At 45.6% G+C, this 22,181-nt stretch overlaps 1 pseudogene; it reads right to left on the bottom strand.

The window, feature by feature from the left end:
• Positions 1-21,828: 21,828 nt before the first annotated feature.
• Positions 21,829-21,927, bottom strand: LOC132396220 (U6 spliceosomal RNA; annotated as a pseudogene).
• Between the last annotated feature and the right edge of the window lie 254 nt (positions 21,928-22,181).

The following is a 22,181-nucleotide window of genomic DNA, read 5'->3' as shown; positions in this document are numbered from 1 at the left end:
ATCATTTTGTAAACCTTTATCAAGTCGCTTCTCATCTTCCTTTCTAGAGAAGTCCTAGATTGCTTAATTTATCCTTGGGATGCTCTCCAATCTATAAACTTCTTTTCCAGAAAAGTTGGGATATTTTCCAAAATGCAATAAAAACAAAAATCTGTGATATGTTAATTCATGTGAACCTTTATTTAACTGACAAAAGTACAAAGAAAAGATTTTCAATAGTTTTACTGACCAACGTAATTGTATTTTGTAAATATACACACATTTAACAATTTGATGGCTGCAACACACAACAAAAGTTGGGACAGAATTAAAATAAGATTGAAGAGTGCACAGAATATTCAAGGAACACCAGTTTGGAAGACTCCACATTAAGCAGGCTAATTGGTAGCAGGTGAGGTATCATGACTGGGTATAAAAGTAGCGTCCATTAAAGGCTCAGTCTTTGCAAGCAAGGATGGGTCGTGGCTCACCCCTTTGTGCCAAAATTCGTGACAGAATTGTTAGTCAGTTCAAAAGGAACATTTCCCAACGCAAGATTGCAGAGAATTTAGGACTTTCAACATCTACAGTACATAATATTGTGAAAAGATTCAGAGTATTCTCAGTGCGTCAAGGGCAAAGTGGGAAACCACTGCTGAATGTGCGTGATCTTCAAGCCCTCAGGCGCCACTGCCTAAGAAACTGTCATGCTGCTGTGACAATTATAGCCACCTGGGCTCGGGAGTACTTCAGAAAACCATTGTCACTTAACACAGTCCGTCGCTGCATCCAGAAATGCAACTTGAAACTGTATTACGCAAGGAGGAAGCCGTACGTGAACTCTATGCAGAAACGCCGGCGAGTTCTCTGGGCCCAAGCTCATCTTAGATGGACTGAAAGACTGTGGAACTGTGTGCTGTGGTCAGATGAGTCCACATTTTAGCTAGTTTTCGGAAAAAAACGGGCATCGAGTTCTCCGTGCCAAAGATGAAAACGACCATCCTGATTGTTATCAGCGAAAGGTGCAAAAGCCAGTATCTGTGATGGTATGGGGGTGCATCAGTGCCCATGGCATGGGTGAGTTGCATGTATGTTAAGGTACCATTGACTCTGAGGTGTATATTAGGATTTTAGAGAGAGATCTGTTGCCATCAAGGCGACGTCTCTTCCCGGGACGTCCATGCTTATTTCAGCAGGACAATGCCAGACCACATTCTGCGCAGGCTGCAACAGTGTGGCTTTGTAGACACAGAGTGCGTGTTCTTGACTGGCCTGCTAGTCCAGATCTATCTCCTATTGAAAATGTACGGTGCATCATGAAGAGGAGGATCAGACAACGGAGATCACGGACTGTTGAGCAGCTGAAGTTTTATATCAAGCAAGAATGGACAAAATTTCCAATTGCAAATCTACAATTTGTATCCTCAGTTCCAAAACGATTAAAAAGTGTTATTAAAAGGAAAGGTGATGTAACACAATGGTAAACATGCCTCTGTCCCAACTTTTGTTGAGTGTGTTGCAGCCATCAAATTCTAAATTTGTGTATATTTACAAAATACAATTAAGTTGGTCAGTAAAACTATTGAAAATCTTTTCTTTGTACTTTTGTCAGTTAAATAAAGATTCACGTGAATTAACATATCACAGATTTTTGTTTTTATTGTATTTTGGAAATATCCCAACTTTTCTGGAAATGGGGTTTGTAGAAGACATCCTGGTAAATCTCTGCACCTGCTATAAAGCTTCGGCATCCTTCTTATAATGAGGTGACCAGAAATAAATCGAATATCCCAAGTGTGGTCTAATCAGGGTGTGTTTTTCAGAACTACACACACAAAATGCTGGAGGAACTCAACAGGTGAGACTGCATCTATGGAAATGAATTAACAGTTGACGTTTCAGGCTGAGACCCTTCATCAGGACTGAAAAGGAAGGGGGGAGATGCCAGAATGAAAAATATGAGGGGAGAAGGAGAACTAGCTAGGTGATAGGTGAAAAAGGTAAAGAGCTGGAGAAGAAAATCTGAATGGAGAGAAGAGTAGACCATGGGAGAAAGGGAAGGATGGGGACCAGGGGGAGCTGACAGGCAGATGAGGAAAAGTAGCATGAGGCCAGAATGGGGAATAGAGGAAAGAATTACCTGAAGGAGAAATTGATGCTCTTGCTAACAAATTTGAGGCTAGCCAGACGGAATATGAGATGTTGCTCCTCCACCCTGAGAGAGTCCATCATGGCAAAAGAGGCCGTGGGTTACATGTCCAGAACGAAAATCGGGATAGTAATTAAAATATATGTCCACTGGGAAATACCACTTTTTGCAGATGGAGCAGAGGTGCTCGGTTAAGGCATACTCCCAATTTATATATGGTCTCAACCATGTAGTGGAGGCTGCATCGGGAACACAGGATTCACTAGGAGGCCCCACCAGTTATCAGGTGAGTTGTTACCTTAAGTGGAATGAGTGGGGCCCTGAATAGCGGAAAGGGAGGACATGGATGAGCAGGTACAGCATTTCAGTCATTTGCAGGGTTATGTGCTGGGAGGGATGAAAGAAAAAGGAAATCACAGAGTGGGAAATCCCTGCAGAGAGGGAAGATATTTTTGCTGGTGGGATCCCTTTGGGGATGGCAGACGTCGTGCATTTCTATCACTTAAAGGTAGGTGGAAGATGGGGAGAGCTTGGATGTCAGGAAATGGAGGCGATGGAATAAAGGGAATTACAGAGGCATGAGAGAGGAACTTCCCCAGGTGGATTGGACAGGGTTAGTGGCAGGGATGATGGCAGAGTAGAGATCGATGAAGTTTCTGGGAATAGTTCAGAAGGTGCAGGATAGATATGCCCCACAGAGGAAGAATTTTTAAAATGGCAGGGATAGGCAACCGTGGCTGACAAGGGAGGTTAAAGACTGCATAAAAGCCAAGGAAAGGACACAGAAGGTAGCAAAAGTGATGGGAAGTTGGATGACTGAGAAGCTTTTAAAATCCAACAAAAGGCAACTTAAAAAGCTATAAGAAGAGAACAGATGAAATATGAAATACCAGCCAATAATATAAAGTAGTGGTAGTAGTAGGCCTCCATTAGTCTTGATAGACCATGGATTTGCGCCCGTGGGGGTGGGGTGGTGGTCTGCAGGGTCGGGGCGGGAGGACCAGTGGGTGGGGGGGGTGTTGTGGTCTGCAGGGTCAGGGCGGGAGGACCCGTGGGTTGGGGGGGTGTGGTGGTCTGCAGGGTCGGGGCGGGAGGACCAGTGGGGGGGGGGTGTTGTGGTCTGCAGGGTCGGGGCGGGAGGACCCGTGGGTTGGGGGGGTGTGGTGGTCTGCAGGGTCGGGGCGGGAGGACCAGTGGGGGGGGGGTGGTCTGCAGGGTCGGGGCGGAAGGACCCGTGGGGGGGGTGGTGGTCTGCAGGGGGGGTGGTGGTCTGCAGGGTCGGGGCGGGAGGACCCGTGGGGTGGGGGGGTGTGGTGGTCTGCAGGGTCGGGGCGGGAGGACACATGGTGGGGGGGTGGTCTGCAGGTGCAGGGTCGGGGCGGGAGGACCCGTGGGGGGGGGGTGGAGGTCTGCAGGGTCGGGGCGGGAGGACCCGTGGGGGGGGGGTGGTCTGCAGGGTCGGGGCGGGAGGATCCGTGGGGGGGGTGGTGGTCTGCAGGGTCGGGGCGGGAGGACCCGTGGGGGGGGGTGGTGGTGGTCTGCAGGGTCGGGGCGGGAGGACCCGTGGGGGGGGGGGTGGTGGTCTGCAGGGTCGGGGCGGGAGGACCCGTGGGGGAGGGTGGTGGTCTGCAGGGTCGGGGCGGGAGGACCCGTGGGGGGGGGGGTGGTCTGCAGGGTCGGGGCGGAAGGACCCGTGGGGGGGGTGGTGGTCTGCAGGGTCGGGGCGGGAGGACCCGTGGGGTGGGGGGGTGTGGTGGTCTGCAGGGTCGGGGCGGGAGGACACATGGTGGGGGGGTGGTCTGCAGGTGCAGGGTCGGGGCGGGAGGACCCGTGGGGGGGGGGTGGAGGTCTGCAGGGTCGGGGCGGGAGGACCCGTGGGGGGGGGGGTGGTCTGCAGGGTCGGGGCGGAAGGACCCGTGGGGGGGGTGGTGGTCTGCAGGGTCGGGGCGGGAGGACCCGTGGGGGGGGGGTGGTGGTGGTCTGCAGGGTCGGGGCGGGAGGACACATGGTGGGGGGGTGGTCTGCAGGTGCAGGGTCGGGGCGGGAGGACCCGTGGGGGGGGGGTGGAGGTCTGCAGGGTCGGGGCGGGAGGACCCGTGGGGGGGGGGGTGGTCTGCAGGGTCGGGGCGGGAGGATCCGTGGGGGGGGTGGTGGTCTGCAGGGTCGGGGCGGGAGGACCCGTGGGGGGGGGGTGGTGGTGGTCTGCAGGGTCGGGGCGGGAGGACCCGTGGGGGGGGGGTGGTGGACTGCAGGGTCGGGGCGGGAGGACCCGTGGGGGAGGGTGGTGGTCTGCAGGGTCGGGGCGGGAGGACCCGTGGGGGTGGTGGTGGTCTGCAGGGTCGGGGCGGGAGGACCGGTGGGGGAGGGGTGGTGGTCTGCAGGGTCGGGGCGGGAGGACCCGTGGGGGGGGGGGGTGGTGGTCTGCAGGGTCGGGGCGGGAGGACCCGTGGGGGGGGTGGTGGTCTGCAGGGTCGGGGCGGGAGGACCCGTGGGGTGGGGGGGTGTGGTGGTCTGCAGGGTCGGGGCGGGAGGACACATGGTGGGGGGGTGGTCTGCAGGGTCGGGGCGGGAGGACCCGTGGGGGGGGGGGTGGTGGTCTGCAGGGTCGGGGCGGGAGGACCCGTGGGGGAGGGTGGTGGACTGCAGGGTCGGGGCGGGAGCACCCGTGGGGGAGGGTGGTGGTCTGCAGGGTCGGGGCGGGAGGACCCGTGGGGGGGGGGTGGTGGACTGCAGGGTCGGGGCGGGAGGACCCGTGGGGGGGGGGGTGGTGGACTGCAGGGTCGGGGCGGGAGGACCCGTGGGGGGGGTGGTGGTCTGCAGGGTCGGGGCGGGAGGACCCGTTGGGGGGGGTGGTGGACTGCAGGGTCGGGGCGGGAGGACCCGTGGGGGGGGGGGGGGTGGTGGACTGCAGGGTCGGGGCGGGAGGACCCGTGGGGGGGGTGGTGGTCTGCAGGGTCGGGGCGGGAGGACCCGTGGGGGAGGGGTGGGCGGTGCGCGCGGGCCGGGGACGGTTGAAGCAAGCGCGGGAGCGTGCGCGCGGAAGCCTGGGCGGGAAGGCGTCGGATGCACAGAATGAGTGGAAGGAACGGGTTTGAAGAGGATAAAGAAATTAAAAGAAACCGCTGGGAGAGGGAGGAAAATAAAAGCTCAGCAGGTCGAGCAGCCTGAATGGATGCGGTGAGGTGTGGACATCGGAAGGAGGAGACCAACTCCCGGCAGCGGGGCGGGCTGTTGCTTCGAATAAACCCGTGTCTCTCCCCCACCCTACACACACACACACACACACACACATCTCTGCAGGTGCCAGAAACCACAGAGTGCTAGTAACAGCTGGTAGATCGGGCAACCGCTGTGGAGAAAGAAGTCTAATGAGCCTTTGGGGACCGCCATCCTTGGTCAGGTAAGGATTAGAGTTCATTTGGGTTGCTTGCGCCACAGGTGTGTCCTCTACTATTAGGGGGAAGACAGGAAAAAACTTCAGATGTTGGAAATACGAAAAAAAGTCAGCGAAGACTACAAGATTATGAGAGGCATAGATAGGGTGGATAGTCAGTACCTGTTTCCCAGGGCACCACTAACAAACACCAGAGGGCCTAGGTACAAAATTAAGGGAGGGAAGTTTAGGGGGGACATCAGGGGTCAGTTTTTTACACAGTGGATTGTGAGTGCCTGGAATGACTTGCCAGGGATGGTGGTGGAGGCTAAAACATTAGGGGTATTTAAGAGCCTCTTGGACAGGCACATGGATAAAAGAAAAATGGAGGGTTTTGGGGTAGTGTGGGTTTAGTACTTTTTTTTAGGGATTATATGGGTCAGCACAACATGGAGGGCTGAAGGGCCTGTACTGCGCTGTGGTGTTCTATGGTTCTAAGACACTTGAGAGAGAAGTGGTGAACTTTTCAGTTCTGAATCAGAATGAAGTTTATTTTCACTGACGTACGTCATGGCAATAGTATAGTACAGAAACATAAGTTACAGAATAAATAATAGAACGAAAGAGGAATAGCATGTCAATGTTCATGGACCATTCAGAAAACTGAGGGTGGAGGGGGAAGAAACGGTTCCTAAAATATTGAGAATGCGTTTTCAGGCTCCTGTACCTCCTCTCTGATGGTAGCAATAAGAGGGCATGTCTTGGGTGTTGGGCGTCTTTAATGACGGATATCACCTTCTTGAGGCACTCTCTTAAAGATGTCGTTGATGGTGGGGTGGATTGTGTTGATGATAGAGCTGGCTGAGCCTACATATTTGTGTAGATATTTGCTGGAGTCTTTAGTAACAAACCAAATTTCCTCAAACTTTTAATGAAGTATAGCTGATGCGCTTCCTTTGTAATTGCATCAATATTTTGGGCCCAGGATAGATCCGTTGAGATACGACACCCAGGAACTTGAAGCTGCACACCCCATTTCATCGCTGACCTCTCTGTGATGGTTGATGTGTGTTCTCCTGGCTTCCCTTTCCTAAAATCCACAATCGGTTCCTTTGTCTTACTGAAATTGAGTGAAAAGTTGTTGTGACACCACTCAACCCGCTGATCGATCTCACTACTGCACGTCTCCTTGTTGACTTTATTCTGTATACTGCATGGATTCAGACATACCATCTTCAGTCCTGTATTCACCCTTTTCGATTTTGTCTGCCTTTTATGTTGCAATGGTTGACTGCAATTTTGCCCTCTTTGCTCTCATCGGCCTCTCTTTGCTAGGAGTCTCACTAAACATTCCTTCCATTTGTAATCCAACTATCTCATCTTCAGCACTACCACTCCAGTTTCTGTCCCCCTGCCAAATTAGTTCAAACCCACCTGAACAACTCTACTTGACCTGCCCGCAAGGATATTGGACACCCTCTGATTCAGGTGTGACATGTTCCTTTTGTTTCGGTCATACCTTCTCCAGAAGAGATCCCAATGATCTATAAGTCTAAATCCCTGCCCCCTGCACCAGTTCCTCAGCCACACATTCATAGCTGTCGCTATTAAACGCTGTCACGGGATTTCTAGCGTTTCTCCTGGTGCGTGTCAAGGGCTGTTCCCCAGACCCTCTTTTATCCCCACTCACGGGGTCTCAGATGTCACTCAGGGTGGAATGATGCCATCCCCCAACCAGCCCACGTTGCCTGAGGGCTTCCACGAAGCACAGTATTCAATACACAATTCCGTCTCCAAGAGACAATGACCTGTTCCGTGGCTTTGTATCGCTGAGGGCCAGGACATTCCAAACGTCTCTCTCTCATTTCCTGGGTCTCCTGACCTGACTTAATAGTGATCTTGCGATTCTCAAAAAGGAGGGGGGCACAGGCGTAACACCCCCTTTCTTCAACGCGTTTTTTACCATCAGAAAAAAACGAATACAGAGTCTTGCAGGATTTTAGAATCTAACATAATACAAAAGTTTTTTTTCTCTACAGAGTAATACGCTTATACATTCAATTCAGTATCTAGATGGTTACCGATTACATTGTCACTTCCTTTAATATCTTAACATCTTGTACCTTACTAAAGTCTTGTAGCATCAGACTCCAATTTAATAACCACCTATTTTTAGGTCTTATTTTTCTTTAGCAAATAAAAACTAAAGAGTTGTGATCTTAGCTTACGGGTATACTACAAAAGTTCATGCAAATACTAATCTTTATGTTGCTTTCAAACTTAACAGGCAGGCTTCCATGGGGGTTGTCTTTTATTATTCACATGCTTTGTCGAAATCCCTTAAAACCGGCTTCTGCTATTTAAAAATGGCGTCCCCATTAACCCTTGCCTCTTTTCCGGTTAATTCCCACGTGGGGAGCTTGTGCATCCTGGCGAAATAGGCTTTCATCTGCTCCTTCCATAGGAGTTATTTTATCAACAATGTGTTCCAAACTTAGACCATCTTCCGAATCTCTACCCAATTCTTTAATTTTAAGCAAGTTGCTAGTTTTCTCTTCAGGACCCTTCAGGCTATTAGTTTTCAGTTTAAACTCTTTGTTCAAACAGCATTTCAAATTCTGCCTTTTTACACCACACTCTGGAATAACAATAGCGTGTGGGGCCCCTTTACCTTCCAACTCAACCTGTAATTGATTCACAGGCTTTCTGGTACCAAGCCATTGTCTTTGTAGCCTGGTGGTTGCTTCTGATATCAGTCCAGCCTTTAAATTTTCTTCATTCAATTTGGGAACTACATATTTCCCTTTTCCTTCAATAATAATATTCATCTCCCCACCTTTGATCTCCTCACTAACTTTTAACACACCTTCGAGCACAAACACCTGGGAACTCTCACTTCCCACTATTACCAAGGTTAACCCTTTCTTCACTGAACCAAGTCCATCTGACCCACAAGGATTGCATTCCTTTTCAACTGAATCAAATACCTCAGACTTTTTCTGAGCTCCATTACTAGGTTTAATACCACGTGCATCTACATCTTGGACACACTCAAACGGGACATTTGCCTCTTCCAGGCTTTCAATACCCATACCCGGTCCAAATTCTAAATTCCCCTGATTCTCCCAGCTACTCTCTGGGCAACTCCCTTCCGGAGTAAACTCACCCCCGCGGGCTGAAGCAACCTCATCTGCCAACCCAGCAGACTTCTTCAAGGTAAGGGCACCCTTTTCATCTAGGACTGCCCTCATTTCATTATCGGGAACACCTTTAGAATTTTCAACTTCTTCAAACAGTTCTGCCAAACCAGACAAGTCATCCATGTCCAACTCTGGACCTTTTAGCAGCTTTTTCTGTTTCTCATGTTTACGTCGTGCCTGTATAACTTTTCTCCTCGCTGAGGGCAGGGCTACCTCCTCTCCCTTACTCTCTTTCACTTTACTACTCTTAGTTTTACCACCCTCTAAACCCTCGTGGTACAGGATCGGTAAAAACGTCTCGGCCTTCTCGATACGGGCCGGATTTAAACTGCTCTCGTTCTCAGCTGCCTTTCTCGACATGCTGCGAGTGATCGCGCATGTGGGATAGATCTTGGAATCTAAGGGTGGAGCCTCCACCGGCTGTCTTGTCAGCGTCATTGCTGACCAAACCTTACCACCGGCTAAATCATTACCCAGAAAGACTTCTGCATCAGTTCTCGGGAATTCTGACCGCACCCCCATTTCAACTGGTCCGGATACCAGCTCACAATCCATAATGATCCTATGCAAGGGCACCATTTCCATCCCTTTTCCTATTCCTTCCACAGCTACCATTCCTGTCTTGCGACCAAAATCCAGTACCTTACTGCTAATCAATGATAGTTCAGCCCCCATGTCTCTCCAGATCCGTACTGGAACTGATGTGTCTCTCTCCCTCACAGACACGGTTCCGTTTGACGTACAAGTCTCAGACCCTTCTCGTACTCTGTCTACCCGGGGCTCTCTTGTTAATTTACTGATTACCACGGCACATCCAATAGGGACTGCTGCTTTCTCTTTTCCTGTCTCTTTCCTTGGAACAAAGCAATATGCTTTGCAATATGTCCCCCCTTTCCACAATTAAAACAGGTCAAGCCCGGAAATCTCTGGCCGTCTTGCCTCTCCCCCTCAATCTTACCACTAGCTCCTGGTGGGACCTCTGCCTCAGCCGGCAGGCTTTCTATATCGTTCCTACGGTCTCTCTGGGAACCTTTATTCGAGGAAAATTTTGTCTTGTGGGTTAGGGCATATTCATCTGCGAACCTAGCAAATTCGGAGATGGACTTATTCGGCTTCTCATTCAAATACATCCGGATATCCTCTGAAACACAACCTTTAAATTCCTCAATCAGAATTAACTCCCTGAGTCACCAAAAATCCTCTTCCACTATTTCTGCTGTACACCAACGGTCCAAGAGCACACCCTTCTCATAGGCAAACTCGGTATACGTCTGATTCCACCCTTTCTTTAAATTTCTGAACTTTTGTCTATACACTTCAGGTACCAGTTCATAAGTCTGGAGAATGGCCGCTTTTACTTTGTCATAACTCTCCGCCTCTTCCTCCTCCATGGACAATGCTGTATATGCTCGTTGTGCCTTCCCTTTTAACACACTTTGTAACAACGCCACCATCTGCTTTTTGGGCCACTTCTGATTCACTGCCACCTTTTCAAAAAGCAAGAAATAACTATCAACATCCGTCTCCTTGAACGGAGGTACAAACCTCAACTCCCGACTAACATTAAACCACTCCTCTCAGTCTGACCCTTGATCTCTTCACTCTTGCCTTAACTTCTCCAAGTCATGTTTCCTCTGTTTCTCTGCCTCCCTCTCCTTCTTGGCTCTTTCCTTTTCTTTCTCAGCTCTCTCTCTCTCTCTCTCTCCTTCTCAGCTGCTTCCAGCTGCTTTAACTTAATTGCATGTTCCAACCTTAATTTCTAACTAACTGGTACCTTTTCCCACTAACTGGTACCTTTTCAGTGATATTTTCCAATACCTCAGCTGCAAACACATTCTTCTCAATATAATACTGAGTTATGGCCTTTCGCACCTCCCGCTTTTTCATTAACAACCTCACCTCTGCAAGTATTAGCCTTTTCGCCAGATTTATCAAGTCCAATTTGGTGGCCGCCTCTAGCGCCTCCAGAGTCGGGTTTTCTATAAATTCACCCATGTCCATCTTTGCTGGTTTCCCGTCTGGCTACCCGCGTAACCAGATCCAAGTTTGGACTTACATGCCCGATTCACTGGCCTCCCAATTTGGTGTCAAATCCCGAGACAAGAACCCCAGTTGTTATGTACCCCGTAACTGGGACACTTACCAGCAATTTGGTGTCAAATCCCGAGACGAGAACCCCAATTGTTAAGTACCCCGTAACTGAGACACTTACCAGCAAAGATAGAGAGGTCCGTTGAAGTCTGATGATACTATTTTTAACAGTATTTATTGATAAAAATACACAAAAATAATATCAATGCAAACATACAGATAATATACGTCGTCAATGCTAAATCTAAAAGTGCGGGTATAATAATAATCAATAAGAAATAGTTCTATCGTTGTCTCAGGGATAATGTATTGTCCGATGGAAATATAAAAGTCTCTTTAGTTCATTCAAGCTGCAGCTTTTGGTTGGAGAGAGACAGATGTTTAAACTTGCCAGCTTTTCCTTTTTATGATGTCGATCCTTCGAGAGTTCTGTTTGTTGTAGTTGGTCCTTTTAGTTAAGCCGTTCCGTGGACGCCCACCAATTCCTAGGCCAAGGAAAAGGCCGCACGCGAGCCCACTGGCTGTCGCTATTAAACGCTGTCACAGGATTTCTAGTGTTTCTCCTGGTGCGTCTGAAGGGGCCGTTCCCCAGACTCTCTTTTATCCCCACTCACGGGGTCTCAGATGTCACTCAGGGTGGAATGATGCCATCCCCCAACCAGCCCACGTTGCCTGAGGGCTTCCACGAAGCACAGTATTCAATACACAATTCCGTCTCCAAGAGACAATGACCTGTTCCGTGGCTTTGTATCGCTGAGGGCCAGGACATTCCAAACGTCTCTCTCTCATTTCCTGGGTCTCTTGCCCTGACTTAATAGCGATCTTGCGATTCTCAAAAAAGGAGGGTGTGGCACAGGCGTAACACTACTAATCACTGGCAGCTAACCAGAAAAGGATCCTTTTATTCTCTCTCGCTGCCTTCTACCAATGCTCTGACCATGTTAGTGCTTTCCTGTAATCCAATGGGCTCTTAACTTGGTAAGCAGCCTCATGTGGCACCTTGTCAAAGGCCTTTTTGAAACTTCGGATATACAACATCCACTGCATCCCCTTTATCTATCCTACTCGTAATCTCCTCAAAGAATTTCAACCGGTTCATCAGGCAGGATTTTCCCTGAAGGAAACCATGCTGACTTTGTACTATCGTGTCCTGTGTCACCGAGTACTCCTATCACCTCATCCTTATCAATTGACTCTAACATCTTCCCAACCACTGAGTTCAGGCTAACTGGTCTATAATTTCCTTTCTGCTGCCTTCCTCCTTTCTGAAAGAGTGACATTTGCAATTGTCCAGTCCTCTGGCACCATACCAGGGTCCAATGATTATTTAAAGATCATTTCTAATGCCATCACGATCTCTAATGCTCCCTCTTTCAGAACACTAGAGTGCAGTTCCTCTGGTCCAGGTGACTTATGTACCTTTAGGTCTTTCAGCTTTTTGAGCACCTTTGCTCTTGTAACAGTAACTGCACCAACCTCTCCGCCTTCACACGTTACAACATCAGGCATACTGGTGGTGTCTTCCACAGTGAAGACTGAAGCAAAATACTCATTTAGTTTATCATCCATATTCTTGTCCCCCATTATTATTTCTCCTGCCTCATTTTCTAGTGGTCCTATATCCACTCTCATTTCTCTTTTATTTTTAACATACTTGAAGAAGCTTTTACTATCCACTTCGATATTATTGGCTAGTTTGATTTCATATTTCCTCTTTTCCATTCTAATGCTTTTTTTAGTTGATCTTAGTATGTTTTTAAAAACTTCCCTCTCCTCTATCTTCCCACTAATTTTTGCTTTGTTGTATGCCCTTTCTTTTGCTTTTACAATAGCTTTGACTTCCTTTGTCAGCCACGCTTGTACTATTTTACATTTGAGTATTTCCTCATTTTTGGAATACACTTGTTCTGTACCTCATTTTTCATGGAAACACACACCATTGCTGCTCTGCTGACATCCCTGCCAGCAGCTTCTTCCAATTTACTTTGGCCATCTCCTCTCTCATACCACCGTAACCCCTGATCCTGGCACCAGGGAGGCAACATACCATCCGGGTGTCTCTATTGTGCCCATAGAACCTTGTTTCTGTTCCTCTGACTAAAGAATCGCCTAACAATGGTGCACTCCTCTCTACCTCTGTAATCTTCGGAGCCACAGCACCAAACTCAGTGCCAGAGACCCAATCTCTGTGGCTCTCCCTGGGTAGATTGTTCCCCCTCAATAATATCTAAAGTTATATATTTATTATTGAGGGGAATGGCTGCAGGTGTACTCTGTGTTGGTTCTGCTTTTCCCCTACTTCTCCTGTCACCCAGTTCCCTGTCTTGCAATCTAGGGGTGACTACCTTCCTCTAGCTCCTGTCTATCATCTCATTCCCCCGTATGAGTCAACTGCAGCTCCAGTTACTTAATATGTTCTCTCAGGACCTGTAGCTTGGTACACCTGGTGCAGATACGTTCATCTGTGAGACTGGAGGTCTTCCAGACTTCCTACATCCCATATGCAGTACCAAGTACTGTCCCTGGAACCACTCTCTCTATACTATGCATTAATAGGTAAGGAATGAATGTGTACATCTGCTCTATCTGTGATTTTATAAATCTCTAGAAGGTCACCGCTCAGTCTCCTACTTTCCAGGGAGTAAAGTCCTAGTCTGCCCTGTAATTTATCTCTTTGAAGCCTGGCAGTATTCTTGTCAGTCTTTGCACTCTTTCCAGCCTCATGATGTTTTTGCCAGAACTATATTCAATACTCCCAAGTATCCTGTAGAACTTCAGTGTAACATCCTAACTCTTAAATGCTGTGCTCTGACTGATGAGGCCTACAAGTCAGATGTAACCGCCTAGACTTTAACACTCCTCTCTCTTATTCTTTTTTTCTTTTTTATCGTAATTTATTTTTTATTGTTCATCATCAAACAAACATTTCCATAAGATGTATTTCCGATATTGTTCATATATATCATATAGTCATGTATGCCACAGATCTCCACTTAATATTTATCTGAGGTATACACTTACAGAAAAGAGAGGAAAGAAAGAACAAGTGAAAGGAGAAAACTATGTACAAGTAGCAAGTGATCTTTTTTTTTTACAACATACTCATTGATTTGTGAGGATAAAATCAGGCCAAAAAGGTGTTACGTAGTTAAAACGTAGAACCATAGAACATTACAGCACGGAAACAGACCATTTTTCCCAGTATATATCAAATTGTTCCAACTTATGATGAACAGATGCTGTTATCTTCTCCATTTTGTAAATGTCAATTGTAATTCATCCATGCGCTTAAGGTTGGGCTCTCCTATGATAACCATTTCCTAGTAAGAGTCTTTTTACCAGCCTCCAGCAGTATATTTAAATATTTATCTCTTTTCAACCATTCTTGAGGTATATATCCAAAATATATGGTCTTACTTTCTAAGGGTATTTCACATTTAAAAATGTCTTGTAGGGCATTGTGTATCCCACTCCAATAGTCTTTGATAACAGGGCATTCCCAGAAAATATGAAAATGGTTTGCATTTTGATTTCCACAATTTCTCCAGCAAACAGGGAGGTTACTATCATAATGGGATTTCTGAGAGGGTGTAATAAAATATCAAGTTTTTCCATCCATTTCTGTGAACTAGTACACTTCCATTGATACCTCCATATTATTGTCCATTCTTTGTGTTTTAAGATTTGACAAACCCTTGCACACGCTTGAAATGATTCTACTACCATTATCTGAATTATGTACTTTTCTAAATAGCTCTATCAAGCATGTACTGTACTTGCCTTGGTTACATTTTTAACCCTCCTATTAACATACTGTCACATCTGCAAATACCGATAAAAGTCTTGTTTTTCTAATAAGTGTTTCTCTTTAAGCATTTCAAAACTGAACAGTGTTCCTTCTTTCATTACATTGCAAAGAACTGTTATTTCTTTAGTTGTCCAGTCCTTAAATCTAGCATCCAGTTTATTCGGTGTAAAATCTGAGTCATATGCACACTATTTAAGAATTGCAATATCTTCCTCTAGTTTATATTTTTTTATAATAGTTCTCCATATTTTAAGAGTCCACTTCACCCATGGGTTATCAATAGTATTTATGTACATTTGTAGGTTGTTATCAGCCAAAATTGTATGGGGATGGAAAGTATCCCCACCTCGATATTTTTCCATTGAGCGTCATATGATGAGTTGTACCAACATATCACAGCTCTCAACTGTGCTGCAAAATAATAATCTCTAAGAGGTTGGCCCCATCCCCCCCTTTCCTTTGCTAATTGCAAGTTTTGAGACGAACTCTAGGCCTTTTACCTTGCCAAATGTATCTTGATAATGTTTTGTTCCATTCATTGAATTGATTTTGATTAGTCTCAATTGGTAGAGTCTGCAAGAGATATAATAGTCTGGGCAGTGTATTTATTTTAATAAATTCAATCCTTGAACTGAGAATGAAAAAAGGAATTGGGTTCCATCTTGTTATAGCTTCCTTAATTTTTTATATATAGGCTGATAGTTGCATTCTGATAATTTTGCCAAATCTTTTGCCATAATGATGCCCAAATATTTGATAGACTCTGTTTGCCATGCCCGGGTATATCTACTTTCAATTTCTCTTGGTGGGCTATAGTTATATGAAAGTAATTGGGTTTTATCTATGTTTATCTTGTATCCTGATAATTGACCATATTGTTCAAAGGATTGCATCAATTTTGATAAAGAGTATGTTGGTTGCCCTAGATAGATCAAAATGTCATCCGTGTAACAGGCCAATTTATGCTCTGTCCCTTTGATAGTAATTTCCCGATATCTTAAATTTGTCTGACATATTGAGCTAATGGTTCCAGATATAATGCGAAGAGTAGCAGTGACCATGCACAACTCTGTCTTGTGCCCCTTTCTATTTGATAAATATCCATTGATTTTAACCCTAGCAGTAGGGTTGTCATATATTGCCTGTATAGTTTTAATAATTGTGTCATGGAAACCAAATCTATGTAAAACTCTGTAAAGAAAATTCCAGTTAACCGAATCAAACTCCTTTTCAGCGTCCACGCTTATCACTATTGCTTCAATTTTGTTTTTTTGTATATGATTCATAATGTGAAGTGTCCTTCGTGTATTGTCTTGTGTCTGGTGTTGTCGTATAAAACCTGTTTGATCTTTATGTATCAGTATGGGTAGAAACTCTTCTAATCATTTAGCCATGGTGGAGGTAAATAATCTATAATCTACATTAAGAACGGATATTGGTCTAAATGACCCACTTTCCATTTTATCCTTGCCTTCTTTCGGTATAGCTGAGATTATCGCTTCCTTCCAGCTGGGTGGCATTTGTGCCTTCTTTAGAGCCCAGTTCAGTGTGGGGACTAAGACAGGAATTAACTCATTTTTAAATTCTTTGTACCACTCTGCCATATACCCATCTGATCCTGGTGACTTGCTTAATTTAAGCCTACTAATTGCAGCTTTTAATTCAACTTCAGTTATGTCAGCAGTCATCGTTCTATTTTGTTCTTCACTTAAAGTGGGTAACTAGAGAATTCAAGAAGGTGTCAATTTGGGTTATGCTTCCCCCTGGAACTTTGGAATATAGAGTTTTGTAAAACACTTCAAATGCTCTTGAATTTCACGTAGCTTATTTTTTAATCGTTTTTGTTCTTGGATCCCTAATTCAATGAATTGTATTTTCTGCTATTTTTTTTCAGTTTCCACGCCAGTATTTTCATAGACTTAGATCCACTTTCATAATCTCTGTTTCAGAAACATTATACTTTTCCTCGTTTCTTGCATAGTCAGACTATTAATTTCATTCCTAACTTAAAAAAAATTTCCTCTGATATATCCTGTGCCAATTTCAATTTGTGCTTTTTTTCTTGTTCCTTCAGCCTACTTTGTAATTCCTCTAATTTTTTTCCTTTTTTTTTGTTATATGAAGATATTGCTATAATTTTCCCTCTTAAAACAGCCTTCGGAGAATCTTATAGAAGGGAAGCTGAAACCTCTCCATTATCATTGAATTCTAAGTAAAGACCAATTTCTTTTTTAATTTGTTGCTTAAAGTAGGGATCATTGAGTAGACTTGAATTTAATTTCTAAATAGTATTCTTTGGTTGTAGGTCAAAATCAACAGATAAATATATAGCTACATGGTCACTTACATCTATTGTCCCAATTCCACAAGAGTTTAATTTGTCTTTGTCTTTTCCAAATGTTATGAAATAGTCTATTCTTGTATATACAGAATGGGGGGGGGGGTGGCAGAATAATGAGTGTAATCCCTTCTGCTGGGGAAAAGGTCCCTCCATATATCACTTAGACCAACATCATATAACCATATAACAATCGCAGCACGGAAACAGGCCATCTCGGCCCTCCTAGTCCGTGCCGAACTCTTAATCTCACCTAGTCCCACCTACCCGCACTCAGCCCATAACCCTCCACTCCTTTCCTGTCCATATACCTATCCAATTTTACCTTAAATGACACAACTGAACTGGCCTCTACTACTTCTACAGGAAGCTCATTCCACACAGCTATCACTCTCTGAGTAAAGAAATACCCCCTCGTGTTTCCCTTAAACTTCTGCCCCCTAACTCTCAAATCATGTCCTCTCGTTTGAATCTCCCCTACTCTCAATGGAAACAGCCTATTCACGTCAACTCTATCTATCCCTCTCAAAATTTTAAATACCTCGATCAAATCCCCCCTCAACCTTCTACGCTCCAATGAATAGAGACCTAACTTGTTCAACCTTTCCCTGTAACTTAAGTGCTGAAATCCAGGTAACATCCTAGTAAATCATCTCTGCACTCTCTCTAATTTATTGATATCTTTCCTATAATTCGGTGACCAGAACTGCACACAATATTCTAAATTTGGCCTTACCAATGCCTTGTACAATTTCCACATTACATCCCAACTTCTGTACTCAGTGCTCTGATTTATAAAGGCCAGAGTTCCAAAAGCCGCCTTCACCACCCTATCTACATGAGACTCCACCTTCAGGGAACTATGCACTGTTATTCCTAGATCTCTCTGTTCCACTGTATTTCTCAATGCCCTACCATTTACCCTGTATGTTCTATTTGGATTATTCCTGCCAAAATGTAGAACCTCACACTTCTCAGTATTAAACTCCATCTGCCAATGTTCAGCCCATTCTTCTGACCAGCATAAATCTCCCTGCAAGCTTTGAAAACCCACCTCATTATTCACAACACCTCCTACCTTAGTATCATCAGCATACTTACTAATCCAATTTACCACCCCATCATCCAGATCATTTATGTATATTACAAACAACATTGGGCCCAAAACAGATCCCTGAGGCACCCCGCTAGTCATCGGCCTCCATCCCGATAAACAATTATCCACCACTACTCTCTGGCATCTCCCATCTAGCCACTGTTGAATCCATTTTATTACTCCAGCATTAATACCTAACGACTGAACCCTCTTAACTAACCTTCCATGTGGAACTTTGTCAAAGGCTTTGCTGAAGTCCATATAGACTACATCCACTGCCTTACCCTCGTCAACATTCCTCGTAACTTCTTCAAAAAATTCAATAAGGTTTGTCAAACATGACCTTCCACGCACAAATCCATGCTGGCTACTCCTAATCAGATCCTGTCTATCCAGATAATTATTAATACTATCTCTAAGAATACTTCCCATTAATTTACCCAGCACTGATGTCAAACTGGCAGGTCTATAATTGCTAGGCTTACTTCTAGAACCCTTTTTAAACAATGGAACCACATGAACAATACGCCAATCCTCCGGCACAATCCCCGTTTCTAATGACATCTTAAAGATCTCACTCAGAGCTCCTGCTATTTCTACACAAACTTCCCTGAAGGTCCTGGGGAATATCCTGCCAGGACCTGGAGATTTATCCACTTTTAAATTTTTTAAAAGCGCCAGTACTTCCACCTCTTTAATTGTCATAGGTTCCATAACTTCCTTACTTGTTTCCCACACCTTACACAATTCAATATCCTTCTCCTTAGTGAATACCGAAGAGAAGAAATCGTTCAAAATCTCTCCCATCTCCCACGGCTCCACACATAGCTGACCACTCTGATTCTCTAAGGGGCCAATTTTATCCCTCACTATCCTCTTGCTTTTAATATAACTGTAGAAACCTTTCGGATTTACTTTCACCTTATTTGCCAAACCAACCTCGTATCTTCTTTTAGCTTTTCTAATCTCTTTCTTAAGATTCCTTTTACATTCTTTATATTCTTCGAGCAATTCCTTTACTCCATGCTGCCTATATCTATTGTAGACATCCCTCTTTTTCCGAACCAAATTTCTAATATCCCTTGAAAACCAGGGTGCTTCAAATCTTTAACCTTTCCTTTCAACCTAACAGGAACATAAAGATTCTGTACCCTCATAATTTCACCCTTAAATGACCTCCATTTCTCTATTACATCCTTCCCATAAAACAACTTGACCCAATCCACTCTCTCTAAATCCCTTCGCATCTCCTCAAAGTTAGCCTTTCTCCAATCAAAAATCTCAACTCTAGGTCCTGTCCTGTCCTGTCCTCCATAATTATATTGAAGCTAATGCTATTGTGATCACTGGACCCGAAGTGCTCCCCAACGCATACATCTGTCAGCTGACCTATCGCATTCCCTAACAGGAGATCCAACACTGCCCCATTTCTAGTCGGTACTTCTATGTATTGTTGCAAAAAAGTATCCTGCACACATTTCACAAACTCTAAACCATCCAACCCTTTTACAGAATGAGCTTCCCAGTCTACGTGTGGAAAATTAAAATCTCCCACAATCACCACCTTGTGTTTACTACAAATATCTGCTATCTCCTTACACATTTGCTCTTCCAACTCACGCTCCCCATTAGGTGGCCTATAATACACTCCTATCAGTGTTACTACACCCTTCCCATTCCTCAATTCCACCCAAATAGCCTCCCTAGAGGAGCTCTCTAATCTATCCTTCTAAAGCACCGCCATAAGATTTTCTCGGACAAGCAATGCAACATCTCCTTCTCTGGCCCCTCCTACTCTATCACACCTGAAGCAACTAAATCCAGGAATATTTAGTTGCCAATCACACCTTTCCTGCAACCATGTTTCACTAATAGCTACAACATCATAATTCCAGGTATCAATCCACGCTTTAAACTCATCCACCTTTCTTACAATGTTCCTAGCATTAAAATAGATACATTTAAGATACTCTCCACCTCCTCCTCTCTTTTCATCCCTAACAATGCATTCAAATTTATTATCCTTTTCTTTCTTCTCCCCTACATCTTCGGGCTGAGCGCATCCCTTCTCCATCACCTGCCTTTCCTCCCTCACACACTGTCTATTTACTTGCCCTACTGGTGAACTAACCTCCTCTCCCATAGTTTCCTCAAATTGATTCCCGCCCCCCCCATCTCACTAGTTTAAAGTCTGCCTGTAGCCATAGCAAACCTCCCCGCTAGGATATTGGTCCCCCCAGTGTAACCCGTCCTTTTTGAACAGGTCACACCTGCCCCAGAAGAGGTCCCAATGATCCAGAAACTTGAATCCCTGCCCCCTGCTCCAATCCCACAGCCACGCATTCATCCTCCACCTAATTCTATTCCTACTCTCAGTGTTGCGTGGCACAGGCAGTAATCCCGAGAATACTACCTTTGCGGTCCTTCTTCTTAACTGCCTTCCTAACTCCCTATACTCTCGTTTCAGGACCTCTTCCCCTTTCCTACCTATGTCATTGGTACTGTCATGTACCACGACCTCTGGCTCCTCACCCTCCCACTTCAGGATATCTTGGACGCGATCAGAAACGTCCCAAACCCTGGCACCAGGGAGGCAAATTACCATCCGGGACTCCCGATCACCTCCTCAGAACCGCCTGTCTGAACCCCTGACTATCGAGTCCCCTATTACTGTGGTCCTCTTTCTTCTATCCCTACCCTTTTGAGCTACAGGGCCGTCCTCTGTGCCGGAGGCCTGGCCACTGTCACTTCCACCAGGTAGGCTGTCCCCCCCCCAACAGTACTCAAACATGAGTACTTATTGTCAAGGGGTACAGGCACTGGGGTACTCTCTTGTACCTGCCTCTTCCCCTTCCTGACCGTGACCCACCTATCTGCCTCCCGTGGCCCCGGAGTGACCACCTGCCTGTAACTCCTCTATATCACCTTCTCACTCTCCCTGACCAGGCGAAGGTCATCGAGCTGCAGCTCCAGTTCTCTAACTCGGTCCCTCAGGAGCTGCAGTTCGGTGCACCTGGCGCAGATGTGGACGTCCGGGAGGCTCGGAGACTCCAGGACCTCCCACGTCCGACACCGAGAACAACAAGCTGCCCTCACACTCATACTTTCTGAATAATTGACGATAACAAGAACTAAAAGATAAGCCTACTGTGCCTTCTTCCGCCTAAGCCCCCTGAGCCCAAGACCTACACTCTGCTCCTGGCGCACTCCGCTGCCCGCTTCTTAAGGCTGCGTTCTTTTTATATCTTCCCTCCTTCCCAGGCCTCCTCACGCACCTGCGCAGTCCCGCCTCTCAGAACTCTGATCTGAGACGCTATTGGACAATTTGAAAATGGCCGCCGCCGCACTTCCTCTCAAAGCCTCGCTGTCCTCTTCCAAAAGAGAACTACCTCACTCAGTCTCTCCTTTTTATATCTTTCCTCCTTCCCAGGCCTCCTCACGCGCCTGCGCAGTCCCGCCTCTCAGAACTCCGATCTGAGACGCAATTGGACAATTTGAAAATGGCCGCGCCGCACCGTAACCCTAAAGCCTCGCTGTCCTCTTCCAAAAGAGAGGACATCTTGAAAAAATGTATTAACTTTCTTATGTAAGGATTTTGTTTCATAGGTTTTTCTATTGGAAGAGTCTAACTTTGGTTGTAATTATAAATTTAAATCTTCTCCCACGTATCAGGAGACCTTCCGTTTCCGTTACCACAATATTAGTAGTTTTCTGAAAGAAACTAATTAATCACTTCCTGGGGGTGCGTGTATATTCAGTAGAGTAACTGAATTTGTATCAATATTTCCCCTTACCAGAATATATCTGCCCTCTTTATCTCCCATTTTGCAGGGGCCATGCTAATCTTCTCTGTATCATTCCAATTTTAGTATATGTGCTGCCGAAGCGAGCACAGCCCTATTTCGAATACTTTTTCAAAATTTAGCTTGCTGGAGATAAGAATAGCAATTCCTCTCCTACGTCCTGATTTATATGAGAAGAAAAACAAATTAGTGAAGTCCATTCTCTTTAGTTTTCCATGCTCATTATCACTTGAGTGAATTTCCTGCAAATATACTGCAAAATACATGGACTTGTTTTTTTTTCATTTTGGATAGAATTTTACTGCGTTTGATTGGAATTAACAGCCCATTGACATTAAAAGAAA

The sequence above is a fragment of the Hypanus sabinus genome, chromosome 6, assembly GCF_030144855.1.
Source record: "Hypanus sabinus isolate sHypSab1 chromosome 6, sHypSab1.hap1, whole genome shotgun sequence".
In the NCBI taxonomy this organism is placed as follows: Eukaryota; Metazoa; Chordata; class Chondrichthyes; order Myliobatiformes; family Dasyatidae; genus Hypanus; species Hypanus sabinus.
This window is presented reverse-complemented; position numbering and strand designations above follow the sequence as displayed.